Source organism: Mauremys reevesii, linkage group 8 (genome assembly GCF_016161935.1).
Source record: "Mauremys reevesii isolate NIE-2019 linkage group 8, ASM1616193v1, whole genome shotgun sequence".
In the NCBI taxonomy this organism is placed as follows: domain Eukaryota; kingdom Metazoa; phylum Chordata; order Testudines; family Geoemydidae; genus Mauremys; species Mauremys reevesii.
The window spans coordinates 76,892,974-76,907,287 of NC_052630.1; positions in this window are offsets into that span (position 1 = coordinate 76,892,974).

A 14,314-nucleotide genomic window follows, 5' to 3' on the forward strand; every position below is an offset into this window, starting at 1 on the left:
CTAGGAATAGACCCAGTGATGGTCGGAGGATTTTGTTTGTTTTAAAGACATATTTAGGACTTTTATGTTTGGACAGTCATGACTCTGGAAGATGCTGACTTAAGTCTTAAGACAATGACCCAGCTGGAGGACTAAGTCCCTGCAAGAGAAATTGCTGGAGCGACCATTGGCATGGGGTGTTAGAGAAGTGAACAAGCTGCTACACCATGCCTGGCCACAAGGAGGCCCATAGCAGTAAGTAAACTCTGTTAAACAAATAAAGAGCTGAGGCAAAGGCCAGTTAAGCAATCTGCCCAGGGTTACACAGGGAGCCTGTGCAGAGCTGGCAACTGAACCCAGTTCTCCTGCAGCCCAGTCCAGTGTCTTAAGCATGCTAACCTTCCTCTGTAGAGGCTGGCCTAAAGCCCAGGGAGGTCAAAGGAAAGACTCAGCTGACTTCAGTGCACCTTGGATCAGACCCATACTGACTCACCAGTGGTAATTCCTACAACACTTCCCTTCTGCATATTGCCATGCCTGATCCTGCTTTGCTTTTGAAATCTGACACAAACAAAACCAACCATAGAATGGCTACATCCTTACTAATGTCACTACATACAGCTTTCCTACAGATATTATGAGAGATAATAAAAACGCTAATTAAATACAGCAGGTGTAATAAGGGCAATTTTACTAAGCTACTAAAAATAAAATACGAGCTTGAAATAATTTTTTTTGTCTATAATGTAAGTATTTTGATTTATTTCTAGCATAGAAATATAGCATGAAATGAATGACTGGGCTTGGATAAAAGGGATAGAATAACTAATTCTCCAAGGATTCAAGAGAATGCTATGGTCATTATTCAAGGGAAGATTCTATGTAACTTGCATTATAACAATACTGCTTCCCATAATAGAGTAGTGAAAGAAAAATTCAATATGACAAGATGTCAAATTTTACTATCTTACCAGTTTGAGAAACACATGCTGATACCTGCTTTTAATTTAACTTCAACTTCCATATGTGCCGTCTTGTCCTGTCAGATATATTGGTTTCCAAATAAAAACTAAGGTTGACAATAGCTGTACCTGAATATGAAGAAAACGGAAAAGAAATCTACAGTATGCACTTGAAAAGCATGATTCTCAAAATTGTTAGTGCGAGAATGTACTTAGGGCTAAATTCACAAAATGATTTAGGTGCTGAACTGCCATTTCTGGTGCCCAAATCCCAGAATTAGGCCCCCCCTGGGATTCACAAAACCCCTGCTCAATTTCCTCCAAACACTGTAGGTGCCTAAACTCGCTCTGCGCCTAAGCTTTGCAGTAAAAGTTCCATAGGTGCCCAAGTTCCTGCTTCTGGGTATGTGCATTGCTTTCTCTTCCTAGACATCTAGGCATCCATCTCCTGCCTAAGTCTCAGAGTGATCAACAGACTGGAGGGAAGACAGATGTTCTGTCTAACTCACCTGCAGTATCCAATCTAAGAAGTAGGCTCATCAGAGCTCACCTACTGGATCAGGCTTGGTATGCGAACTTGCTCAGAACGGTTGGGTTGGGTTCGGGAGAGGAGGAGGATCTCTCTCATAACTGTTAGCCCAGTGGTTAGCGTACTCACCTGGGAGACCCCTGGTTGAAGTCCCCCCTCTGCCTGAAGGAGGGATAAGGGATTTGATCTGTCACCTCTCAGGTGAATGCTTTAACCACTTGGGCGCTGAGATATTGTGATTGGGTATCTTTCAGTCTCTTCTGTTGATGCTGTTCCACTGTGAATACATAATAAGTCCTTGAGAGACTGACTTTGTATCCAGTGGTTAGAGCTCTCATCTGGCAGATGGGAGACCCAGGATCCATTCCCTCTACTCCACTCCTAAATTCCTTTATCAGAGGGGTAGCCGTGTTAGTCTGGATCTGTAAAAGCAGCAAAGAATCCTGTGGCACCTTATAGACTAACAGACGTTTTGCAGCATGAGCTTTCGTGGGTGAATACCCACTTCTTCGGATGCAACATTCCTTTGTGACTATAGCCCTCAGGGCTTATACATGCTGCCCGTCAGATGTTTGTATGTTTATGCATATAATATAATCTGTGAATGCAGTGGGATGTGCCATTTTGATCATCTACCTGCATCTCTTATTTAGTTTTTAATTATTATTTTGCTTACATACTGTTTTAAACATTTTAATGGGTTAAAATTACTTTTTTACTTTATTGTAACTGTAGCAAGTTGCAAACCAGTTGTTAATGTAATAAGGGGTATTGAAGCAGGTAGGGTTGCCATGCATCATGTAAAATCAGTTTCTGGGCTTAAACATATGGTGACATGATAACAGGATCCAGTCCAGAGTGGTTTTCTACATGCTGCATGTGGCTGACATGTAATGACTTGTACAGTGCAATTCTTTTTGTCAGCATTAAATGACACTTCCTAATTTTACTCAAGGATTTAAAAAATATTCCTTAGTGTGTGAAGGAAGGCAAAATAAATCCTGTTCAACAGAATAAGGATGCTTTATTTGGATAAATGAAAGTGTTTCTTTTATAACTGTAAAACTTCCTATGAAAGTATTAATGTAAATTTCAAAATAAAAAGAAGCTTGTAACTGCAAATGAATATGATATATTTGCTTCTCCCCCACCCTATTTAGAGGCAAAACCTATTTATGAGGCTTTAAGCACAAATAATTCCCATGGCTTCATTGAAGAAACAGCTGCAGAATATAGTCTCATTTGCATATAAATGACACGATTGCAGCTCAGAGAGGAATATTGAAAAATTCACATTGCTACAGTGAAAACCTGATTGTATTTTTTTTTAAACTGCTACATGTTGATGTCTGTCTGATCACACTTCCAATAGGATTCAGGCTGTATCAGTTTTACCACTATAAGATTCTTGAATTTTTAAATGTGAACTTACTAAACTATTACTTTTTAAAATAGGTTAAAAAAAATTAGGTCAGCAATCTAAACCGTTTATAAATGGTCTGAATATTCAGTAATCCAAGTGCCCAACCACAAACCATGCACTTTCTTTATCTCCAGTACTAAAATCCTGTGATTTTGGGGAAAATACTACTGTTTAGATAAGATGAAAGAAGTCCTACCAACTACCTCAGTCATTTCACAGGCCAAATTACTAATGGACAGAGTGATATTCATTTTAATACCCCCCCCCAAACAATTTCCAGAGCACATAATTGTATCTAGGATATGGTTGTTCTCTCTAAAAATTCCTTCCACGCAGGGCCAACAGAACCTGGTGAGATGTCACCCCTAAACAAAAATCCAGTTTCAAAATTAAAGCTATAAATATTTGACTATACAAGCCATCTTATTCCAGTTGTTCCACAACCCCATCACCAATACATTAAAACAAGTTGCAGAATAATATCTATAATTCTAGGTGGAATATTTTGCATGCTGTTTCATTGACAGGTTTCAATAACTCTGTACAGGATCCATGCTGCCGTTGAGTAAGTCCCTATTTAGCTGCTCAACAGCAGCCATGGGAGGGAGTTTGCAGCACCTAATGTTGCTTCAACATCAACTCCCACCCAGAGTTTTAGGCACTGAGCAAAGCAAGATTCTGCAGAGAACTTATGGTCCACTGCTCCACCTCCACGCAACCCTGCCCACACAACCCTGCCGAGCACCAACTCCACAGAATTCCAGAAGAGCATCCTTGGAAAGCCTGCTGGGATGGAGGGGAAGAGGGAACATGATGCAATCAGCATCTACCCACTTTCATGCAAGTAGAGAGAGTTGCGTGTGAGTATACATCCCTTGTAAAGGAGCTCCTGGTGCCCTTGTTGCAAACATGACAATTCCTACCTAAATTATGCCCCCTAGGGTTAGACCCTACTGAGCCAGAGAGTGGAGATTTGGTGGAGGAGATTAAATCCCAGTAGGTGTTCCAGACTAATTTTTGGCTCTTGCTTACAAATACCTTCTTGAGCTGAGGCTATGTCTACACTACGGACCTTACAGCGGCACAGTTGCACCGCTATAAGGTCTCCTGTGTAGCCGCTCAGAGCTCTCCCACCGGCATAATTAAACCACTCCCAATGAACAGTGGTAGCTATGTTGGCAGGAGAGCATCTGTCTACACAGGCACTTTTGTCAGTGAAACTTATGTCAATCATGGTGTTTTTTTCACACCCCTGACAAAAGTTTTGCCAACAAAAGTGCTAGTGTAGACAAAGCCTGAGTGTCACTGGAGGAACCCATAGATCTCCAATCCACAGAGGAGTTAATCAGTTGCAGCTAAGTCTGTTTAGTCTGAATGACTTAAGAAGGATCTCGGTGCCTTTTAGGGATGAAATAGACAGATGGAAGCTTCTACCTGAAAGCTGGTACAGGGATGTCTGAAGACACAAGAGCTGCCCTGTTTATATTGTTTGTGTTGGTGTTTAAAGACTGTTGATTTACTTGAAGGAATGCAGTTAGTGTTTCGTAGCAGGCCTTATTCTGATTGCACAAAAACTGCCTTATAAATAAACTTGAAATCGTGACAGAGGAATTAACTTTTGTAGTCAAGTTACTATACCTGGATATACAGTTCTCTTGTTTCACAGCAGCATTCCTGTGTCATATGTGTATTACATCTAGAAAGGGTTTTTTCTGCCTACCCTGGGACTGTTGCTGAATGTATGTCCACAGGCATTGACCCTATATCAGCTACATTCCTGTACATGCATTAGCACAGTGGCTGATCCAGCCCCAGGCTAGGTTGTTGGTTCAGTATTGACATGGGTGAAATTTTCAGCTGGGCTTAAATGATTTAAGAGCCTAATTCTTACCGACTTTCAGTGGAACTGAGGCTACTAAGTCCCATTGAATGTCAGTGAGTCTTAGATTCTTAAGTCATCTAGGTACATTTGAAAATTTTACCCAAAAGCAGCACTTACTACATCACCACCACATGTTGTTAACATTATTTTGCTTCTAAAAGATACCATTAGAAATTATTAGCAAACTGTAGCCAATGAAACGGACACACTTCAATTTGCAACATACTGCAGGAATACATTCCAGATTTGGAAGGCTTGTTTAATGAGAAAACTTCCTGTAATAGGAAGATAAGAGGCCCAAGTAAATGACACCCTTTTTCTCTGGGGTATGATTGTCTCAGACAACCGTATCAGTGGAGGATTAGACACATTCTCACTTCCTAGAACAGCTTTACTGAAATGACAACATATATTTGGGATGATGGTGGTAAAATGGACATTACATCCGAGAAGAAGATAAAACTGGCTGTTTAGATTGTTGAAAAAACGTTTCAGATAAGCTTGTGGTTCCACAGAAATTAATCCCCACCCTTTGACTTGCAATCAGCCAATCAGAAATGCTCTTTCAGTTCAAACAGCTAATAATCTCTCAGTCTTGTAGTTTAAGGGATACAATTTTCAAAATTATTGCAGTGTGGGAACCATAAAGTCACGCATGAGGAAGACTGCACTTGATATAATTTATTTTAGATTTCCATCTACGGTATGTTCTGATGCTCCACATGAAAGTCAAATTGTCCATGTAAAATGGTTTCCAGGTGATAAATTGACCCTCAGGGTTCTAGTAAAATAATAGATTCAGAGTTATATCTGACTCTCGCAATCAATAAAGGCTAGTTATCAGCTTTTTGAAGGATTTGATAAGGAGAAGAAAAAATAGCTTTTGTATACTGACATTTTTCTCATTAATGGGAGCAATGTTAGAGCCACAAACACCTATTGGATTCGGTTGTAAATACTTCACTGACATAAGTTTTGGGAGGTTGCTGTTCTGTCTGAGTAGGAGTGTATTTGTCTAACTTGCATCTACTGTAATAGGCATATGGAACTTGTAATATTTCTGACATGCACATACAGCTTTTTAAAGCTGGGGCACTCACTATGCCACCATCTGTCAAATTCAAGGCCATCACATTTTAAAATGTATGTTCTATCAACAGCGCCTGCCCTAGTAGAAGTTTTATTAGAGAATAATTCTCTATCATGCTTGGAAAAAGGAAAACATTACAATGATTTTTTTAAGCTCATAATATAAAAATAGTAAAATGCTGCAGGATTCTTTGCTGTTTAAATACAGCACTAAGCATACAATTATCTAAAAAGGAACATGGTGTTATTCCATACTCTGAAAATCCTGATCTGCACATTTATATAGCATGGGCTGAAGTTTGGTCGATTCTTAGGATTTTATTTAAACTTACATGTATGTTCTCAAGAATGCCCACCAGTGTCGTTGTTATGGTCACTTATGTGCTATACATTGGTAGGATGATGACACAAAGTCATAGATATACATGCAATAGCCTGGTAAGCCTCTTTGGCCCTTTTCACTTTTTTTCCATTTTGGCATTGAAATGATGTGATACTTCACTGAGTACACTGTGTGCACTGTTTGGCAGAATCAACTTGGTAGTGTTCTTGTAAGAGGGTAAAATAGGTCTGTATAATATTAATTGTCAGCAAAACTGTTCTGGAAAATATGTTGGTACTTACTCAGAAGGATTTGCCAGTTTCTTAAAGTGCATTTCTTTTGGGGGGTTTGATCTGATGATATTAGAAATGTAGTTACTTCCCCTCTGTTTTTGTGTTAGTCACTCTGGGCCTGCTTTTCAAGTTTGACCTCCAGTTTTAATAGTCCAAATGTTACCAGTTAAAAATCAAACTACGTGATATGTGGACCCAATGAAGTAATTAGGCACCAAAATGCTAGCTTTTATGCCCATCATTAACTGAGAGTCCAGACTTGTGCCTGGCAAATTGTAGACCAGGTTTAAAAATTAGGCCCCCCTTTGTCTTCCTGATGCACTTCGTTAAGACAAGTATTTCCTCTTTTGGGGGTGTGATGGTGCATTCAAGATATATGGCATTTTAATAAATAGTTGTGTATATGACATAAACGGAAAGACTTATGAAGAACTGAGAAATGCCTAGCAAATAAGGAGCCAAATCATGTCCCTCCGAGACTGGTAAATGGAGGTGTCCTCTACATGTGGATTTCCCTTCCTCCACACAGAAGGGGGACATGGATATCTTCATTGGGTACTGTACCAGACCCATCCAGGGTTAGTGCTAGGGAAGAGGATAGAGGCTGGATGGGCTGGGATTGTATATGACCCCTGACCGCGATTTTTGGCTTCACAAAAGCTACCTGGAAAATTGCCACTGCTGCCATAGGGAAAAGCCATGGCAGTGCAGCAATAGAGTTAGACTGCAAGGGAGCAGTGGGGAGGTCCACTAGGGGTCAAGGCCAGAGGAAGGGGACAGAGTCACTGTGTGTATGGCCCTGGGATCCACCAGTTTTGGGGGTGGTTTTTCCTTGGGACAGAAGCCTGGCCCCTTATGACAGGACAGGGTGGGGTAATGCTTGCAAAGGAATCCTCACAGAAAGTCTGATTTACATGTGTAAAAAAAAAATCCCCTCCCACTGCTTTTTATGTGGGAGGAGAGTATCTAGCCCAAGAATTTTAATTCAATTTATAACTAAAAAACAGAAGGAAGAAGCTAGCATCAAGCAAAATACTGCTGCCTTCATATTTACTGCTTTGGAAAAGAGCTACTGCTTTTCTTAGCGCACAGGGATTTTCTCCACTTTGGATTGATTAAAGAATAAGGATATTCTGACATGCACAGTTAAAATGAAACATGCATGTCAATTGGACAATAGTGTAGGTATTATGGAGATACATGTAATAACCAAGGTTTTGAGGTACTTTCTATTCATTTGAACTTGTCTGTTTTGCTAGACAACACCATCCTGACCAGTTTATTCTTTCTGTATGTTTGTAGACATTAATGTGACTTACACACACCCACGTAGAGATTAGACCCCTAAAATAGTGAAACAGCTCAGAGCATTGTGTCAAGTATCAGAGGGTAGCCGTGTTAGTCTGGATCTGTAAAAGCAGCAAAGAGTCCTGTGGCACCTTATAGACTAACAGACGTATTGGAGCATGAGCTTTCGTGGGTGAATACCCACTTCGTCGGATGCATTCATCCCATGAAGTGGGTATTCACCCACGAAATGGCACCTTATAGACTAACAGACATATTGGAGCATGAGCTTTCATGCATGCATCCGACGAAGTGGGTATTCACCCACGAAAGCTCATGCTCCAATACGTCCGTTAGTCTATACGGTGCCACAGGACTCTTTGCTGCTTACAGAGCATTGATTTGCTGGTAATGCTTTTGTGATTAGGTAATGGTGAATGTATGAACAGGAGCACCGCCAGCTTTTTTGGCGCCCTAGGCGGTGGAAGGTCCCACACCCAAAATGGCGCCCCCAACAGAGGCAGCGGAACATCCCGCCCCTGAAATACCGACAACGACCGGGGCAGCTGAAGATTCGGCCGCCACAGTGGCCGCCCCCCAAATGTTAGTGCCCTAGGCGACCGCCTAGGTCGCCAAATGGGTTGCGCCGGCCCTGTGTATTAACTGTAAAGGAGATTCTTCTTCGGTGAGTGTCCCTGTGCTCCACTTTACGTGTCCATACGCCCCTGCGCTTGTAATTGGAGATTTGTAGTAGCAGTGTCTGGATGGGTTGCACGTGTGCTGTCCCCATCTCGCGTTGCCTCAGACAGTTACATAGCACTGTGCAACCAACCCCCCCTCAGTTCCTTCTCTCCCCTCTTTGAATTGCGTTGGAGTACTTAGCAGCGCCTCTGTACCTAACCTAAATAGCATAGTTATTCAGTTAGGAGTTAGTTGTTGATTAGTTTATAATTGCCTTTCCTTCCCCATTTTTTCCTTCCCTTTTCAGTTTAAAAAAAATACACATTTTTCTCTCATATTAGAAAATTAAGTTTCAGTTTCTAGTGACCCTTTCAAGTAGAGTACAGTAATTGTTCTCCCTTGCGGGAGAAAACCCTTCTCTGAAGGGCATGCCCAGCTTCCCGGGTTTTAAATGCTGCCTTACATGCAAACTCTCTATCCCAGTCTTGGACAGGTATTCACAGTGTGTCTGCTGCCTCGGTGAGATGCACATCCTGCAGAAGTGCCCGTATTGCTATAACCTGAAAGACCACACAAGGAAGGCAAGACACTTGCAGTTGAAACTTCTCATGATGGAAAGTCTCTACGCCTAGTATCCGAGCCCGAATCATGGACCTCTCCTGGACAACAGTCTCCCACCGTAGCCTCTGACAGAGGCTTTCCTTTATTGGCTCAAGCAAAAGAGCACCCAGTCAAGAAAGTGACTAAAAAGTGGGCTCTGACTTCTCCTTCTTGGGAATCCGCCAAGAAATGGTATTTCCCAGATCAGCATACCCCATCGGTACTGACCACGCCAGGACCTTCCACTGCCCAGGTAGCGGGACCTTCCACTGCCCAGGTAGCGGGACCATCTGGTACCATGGGTTCCACAAGAGCAAACGACCCTAAGTGGGCTAGCTCAGACAATGGCAGCAAAGAGAAATTGAAACCCTCTACCTTGACACTGTTGGAGCTGACGAGACACTCGGCACTGAGTAGCTTGGCACCACTACAGACCATGGCACCACCTTCTGTCAGCACAACCCACATGGTACAATCCTCAGCACCGACAACTGCACAGCAGCTGTCGGGTACCACTAGCAACACCTTCAGTGGCACTGAGGCTCCCAGTGCTGTAGCAATTCCTGCACCATAAGGACTTGCTGGTTTCCTCAATGCCATAATCTCTTCTTCTTGGTACTGACATCACTCCAGCATGATCAGTACTGAGCCATCTCACCACACTGCCCAGATCTCTTCCCTTCTCAAGTGATGAGGATGATGGAAGAATCTACTCCTCTCACCACTCTTCCCCCTTCCACACATCTACTGGACTAGGTCCATCACAGCAAAGGGGCTATCACACAGGGCCTGAAATACAGAGTTGGTATGGACACCCATGGATGCCATTGATGCCTTTCCCACCATGGTGGCCTTACTGGAACCCCCCAGAAGCATACCCCCCACATCACAAGCCTCCCAGTCTACCCAGGATGAGGACACAACATTCCCCTTCATCTTCAGAACTGGGGACACTCTGAGCCCCCAGAAGAGGCGGTCGAGGAGTTGAAGGAGGTTTCAGACCAGGAAGATGCACTAGCAGCCAATTTCTCATCCTCTTCCCCAGACAAAAACATCATGCCCCCACCTCCCACCACGGGGGATGACTTTAAACAATTTCAGGAGCTCTTTAAGAAAGTGGCAGACTCATTGGATGTTTCACTAAAGGAAGTGGCTGAATCCCAACATAAGCTACTAGATATTTTACATACATCAACCTCCTCAAAATTGCTTTACCAACTACTGACTCACTCATGGAACAAGCAAAAACCAAACGACAATCTCCCCACCTGCAAAAGGTCGGATAAATAGTATTATGTGCCCTCTAAGGGAATGAAATTCCCTTTTTCACATCCTGCACCAAACTCACCAACAATAAGGCATTACTGGCCAAGTACAACAACACAAATTACTCAAATCTGTCAGAATTTATTGAATTCTTGTCGGAAGAAAAGAGAAAACAATGTAGGGCCATCATCTCCAAGGGGCATGCATCTTCTTGATAGAACAGCATTGCAAGCTTCATTAGGTTCCACAGACACTATGGTGCAGTCTATAACCACAACTGTAGTCATGCGACCTGCATCCTGGCTACATCTCTTCTGTTTGAAGGCCCTCAACCCTTTACAGCCAAAATTGATGAGTCTCTTCAGAGTGATGCTGAAGTCCCTGAGCATCTACATGCCTATGAACAAGAAAAAACAGGGCAAGTACTATGCATCATAAAGATTTCAATCTTCACCTAACACACAACCACACAGGCAACACAATCCGCAAAGAGGTGTGAGTGGCAGGCAAGGGGACTCTGGGAAAGCAGGGAGAAGTAGGGCCAGGGGTGGAGTGGGGGTTTGGAGTGTGGGTGGGCTTTGGGGGAGGAGGCCAAGTGGGGGCAGGCCTTGGAGTGAAGCAGGGGGCAGGGCCATTGTTCAGGTGCTGGTGGGCCCCCGCCCCATTTCTAGGGAGCTTCTGACACTCATGCCCAGCCTCCCCAAATGTGGGAGCCACATGCTGCCCTTGCGTCCCTACTAGGTTGGGGGGCACACTTACACACTCATGCTGTCCAAGGCCGTTGGTCCCCATCAGAATCCCTCCTATAGATACACCTACTGGAGTAATGGGTGGTTTGCAATGCATGCTGTCATTTCCTATCTGTGATAAAGATCAAAGCCATAAAGGTCCTTACAGACAACGTTACTTGCATATTCTATATAAATCAACAAGGGTGGGGGGGCATGTTCACACTCCCTGTGCATGGAAGCCATGCTACTTTGGACCTGGTGCATCAGTCACAGCATTGACATCTCAGCCTCCTACCTACCAGAATGTCAGAACACCACTGCAGATGCGCTAAGCAGAAAATTCTCCCTGGACCACGAGGGGGAAATGGACCCCCAACTACTATGGAATATATTCAGAGAGTGGGCATTTTCAACTATAGACCTCTCCACAACAACACAAAATGCCAAATGTTCTTAGTTCTGCTACAGAGCAGGATAGGGTCCCCATTCCTGGGCGACACTTTTCTCATCAAATGGGATGCACCCCTACTTTACATCTTACTTCCAACCCCCCTTCTGTAATGGGTAATACACAAGATCAGAACGGACAATTCCAAAGTCATCTTGATAGCTCCCACATGGCCCCGGCAAATGTGGTTTCCTTACCTCCTAAAGATGGCTGCGTGCCCATCACACGTTCTTCCTCTTCTGCCTCGTCTCCTCTCACAAGATGCGGATCACGTTCACCACCCCAATCTGACAAGACTCTGCCTCAAGGCATGGCTACTCCATGGTTCCAAGAAGCCAAAATGGCCTGTTCAGAGGAAGTAAGAGACATTCTGTTAAATAGTCGTATACCAACTACCCGACATACATACCTACACAAATGTAGGTGATTCACTATATGGTGCCAAAATAAACTAATCACGGTAGTCTCCTCTGCTCTCCCTCTAATACTGAACTATATATTGAAACTTAAGAAATCTGGTGTCTCCCTGAGCTCAATCAGAGTACATCTCATAGCTATCACAGCGTTCCACCGTAAGGTGGATGAGTTATTGATCTTCGCCCACCCAATCACCAAACGTGTTCCTAAGGGCCTTCATAACATCTTCCCCAAAATACGAACTCCTACTCCAACACTTAATCTAGTATTACAGGGCCTTACCGGACTACCTTTTGAACCATTCGCGACATGTTCACTACTCCACCTTTCAATGAAGGTTGCCTTCCTCATCACCATCACGTCTGCCAGATAGGGGTGGGGGAGCTAAGGGTCTTCATGGCACACTCACCATACCCAATGTTCTTCAAAAATAAAGTGACCTTAAGACTGCATCCTAAGTTCTTACCTAAGATTGCCTCCTCACTCCATCTGAATCAGCCTATTCATCTCCTATTGTTCTTCACAAAAACCCCTGGGACTAAACGAGAAGCAGCACTCTACACCATGGACATCCAAATGGTGCTAGCCTTTTATATTGAGAGAACAAAGACTTTTCAAAAGTCACCAAAATTATTCCTCTCCGTCACAGAATACTCAAAAGGAGACGCCGTATCTAAACAGACACTATCTACATGGATTTCTGGATGCATTGACTTTTGCTATAGTCAATCCCCTTGTTTTAACAGCATGAGGCTTTGTACCTCAAGCGTAAGATCTGAAAAAAGATAATTAAATTTACATTTCCAGTTGCTATATAATTGGAATGGGAAATCAGTTGTTTGCCACAGAGTGGAATTGGTAATATTGTTTCAAGTACTGACTAACATCTGTAAACATCTGTGCCTGCACACAGATTCTGTCAAGAGATTTCAGAACATATTTCTTTAAAAGGTCAGTGAGGAATACAACCCCCATGATGCACTGCACACTAAGTGTTTTAATATGTCTTTCATATAGGTCTCATATTGGACATTTCTCCTTAATTATGCCAACAGTTTCCAGCCTGAGGCACACTGAAGAATCATCCATCTGCCATGGTGGGTAAAAAATTTACACAAAGAAGGCCCATAGTTTCTTAAGTGGTGGTGCCCGATTCCCTTTTTGAATACAAACTACAGAGTTAAAGGCCCTGTCCGCTTAAAAATCATATTGGAAAACAGTTCCCCTCTCCGCTTTGTTTTTAATAGAACCTCAGAAGCTTCACTGTGAAATTTTTTAATTGAATTTGTCTGTCTAGAGACTTGTAGCTGGTTTCCTGTGATAATTATTCTGCAAGAGGAAGCAGTTTTTGTGATGCATCCTTGTGCTCCCTCTGTATCTGTGTCAAGAGAATGTCATCACTATGTTCATGCACTGCTCTGAGAGTCACACACACTCTGTCCCACATGAGACCAGAACATAATGAGCACAGATGCTCTGGGCTGCCTATCAGAAATGTGAATGGGAGTAAAAACAGTCCATGTTATTACAATGTAGTGTCACGCAAAATTGCCTCTTGTGTATATATATATATATATATGCGTTACTTGTATTTATTTAGTTTTATTCACACCAATTTGTGTGATGTCACTTCTCCTTCCCTTCCCCAGCTACCTTCCCCCCCCACACACACTTTTTTTTTTTTTTTTTTTTCAGAAAACCAAGGACCACATCATGCCTTTTGCTATGAGCAGAGGTGACTCCTGGGCAGCAGCATTCACCCTTCAGGGCCAGCAGGGGGAGCCAGTAACTGCTGTAACACTGTTTTCACCTTTCAAGGACCTTGCTGAGCATTCTCTGTAGGGGTGGGACCAACGTGTTGAAAGGGAGCAGACCAGCAGCAGTGGCAGGAAAATGTACAGTACCTCTCTTCCCCAAGCCAAGCTGTGTTCACCAGAAATGGTAACAAAGGTAACTTGAGGATATGTTGCCTTTCCTGCCTGGTTCTTCCATGCTGGAGGACCTTGGCAATACAGCTACATTGGAGCCATGATCTGCCAGGGAGCAGAAGGAGGTGTGAGTGCCCTGACCAGGGGCGGCTCTAGACATTTCGCCGCCCCAAGCAGGGCGGCATGCCGCGGGAGGCGCTCTGCCGGTCGCTGGTCCCGCGGCTCCGGTGGACCTCCTGCAGGCGTGCCTGCGGAGGGTGCGCTGGTCCCGGGCGGCCACCGAACCCTCCACACGCACGCCTGCGGGAGGTCCACCGGAGACACCTGCCGCCCTCCCGGCGATCGGCAGAGCGCCCCCCGCGGCATGCCGCCCCAAGCACGCGCTTGGCGTGCTGGGGTCTGGAGCCGCCCCTGGCCCTGACATCCTCACGTTTGTGGGGGTTGGTTCACAGAGCTGTTTATAGATAGAGATGAGAG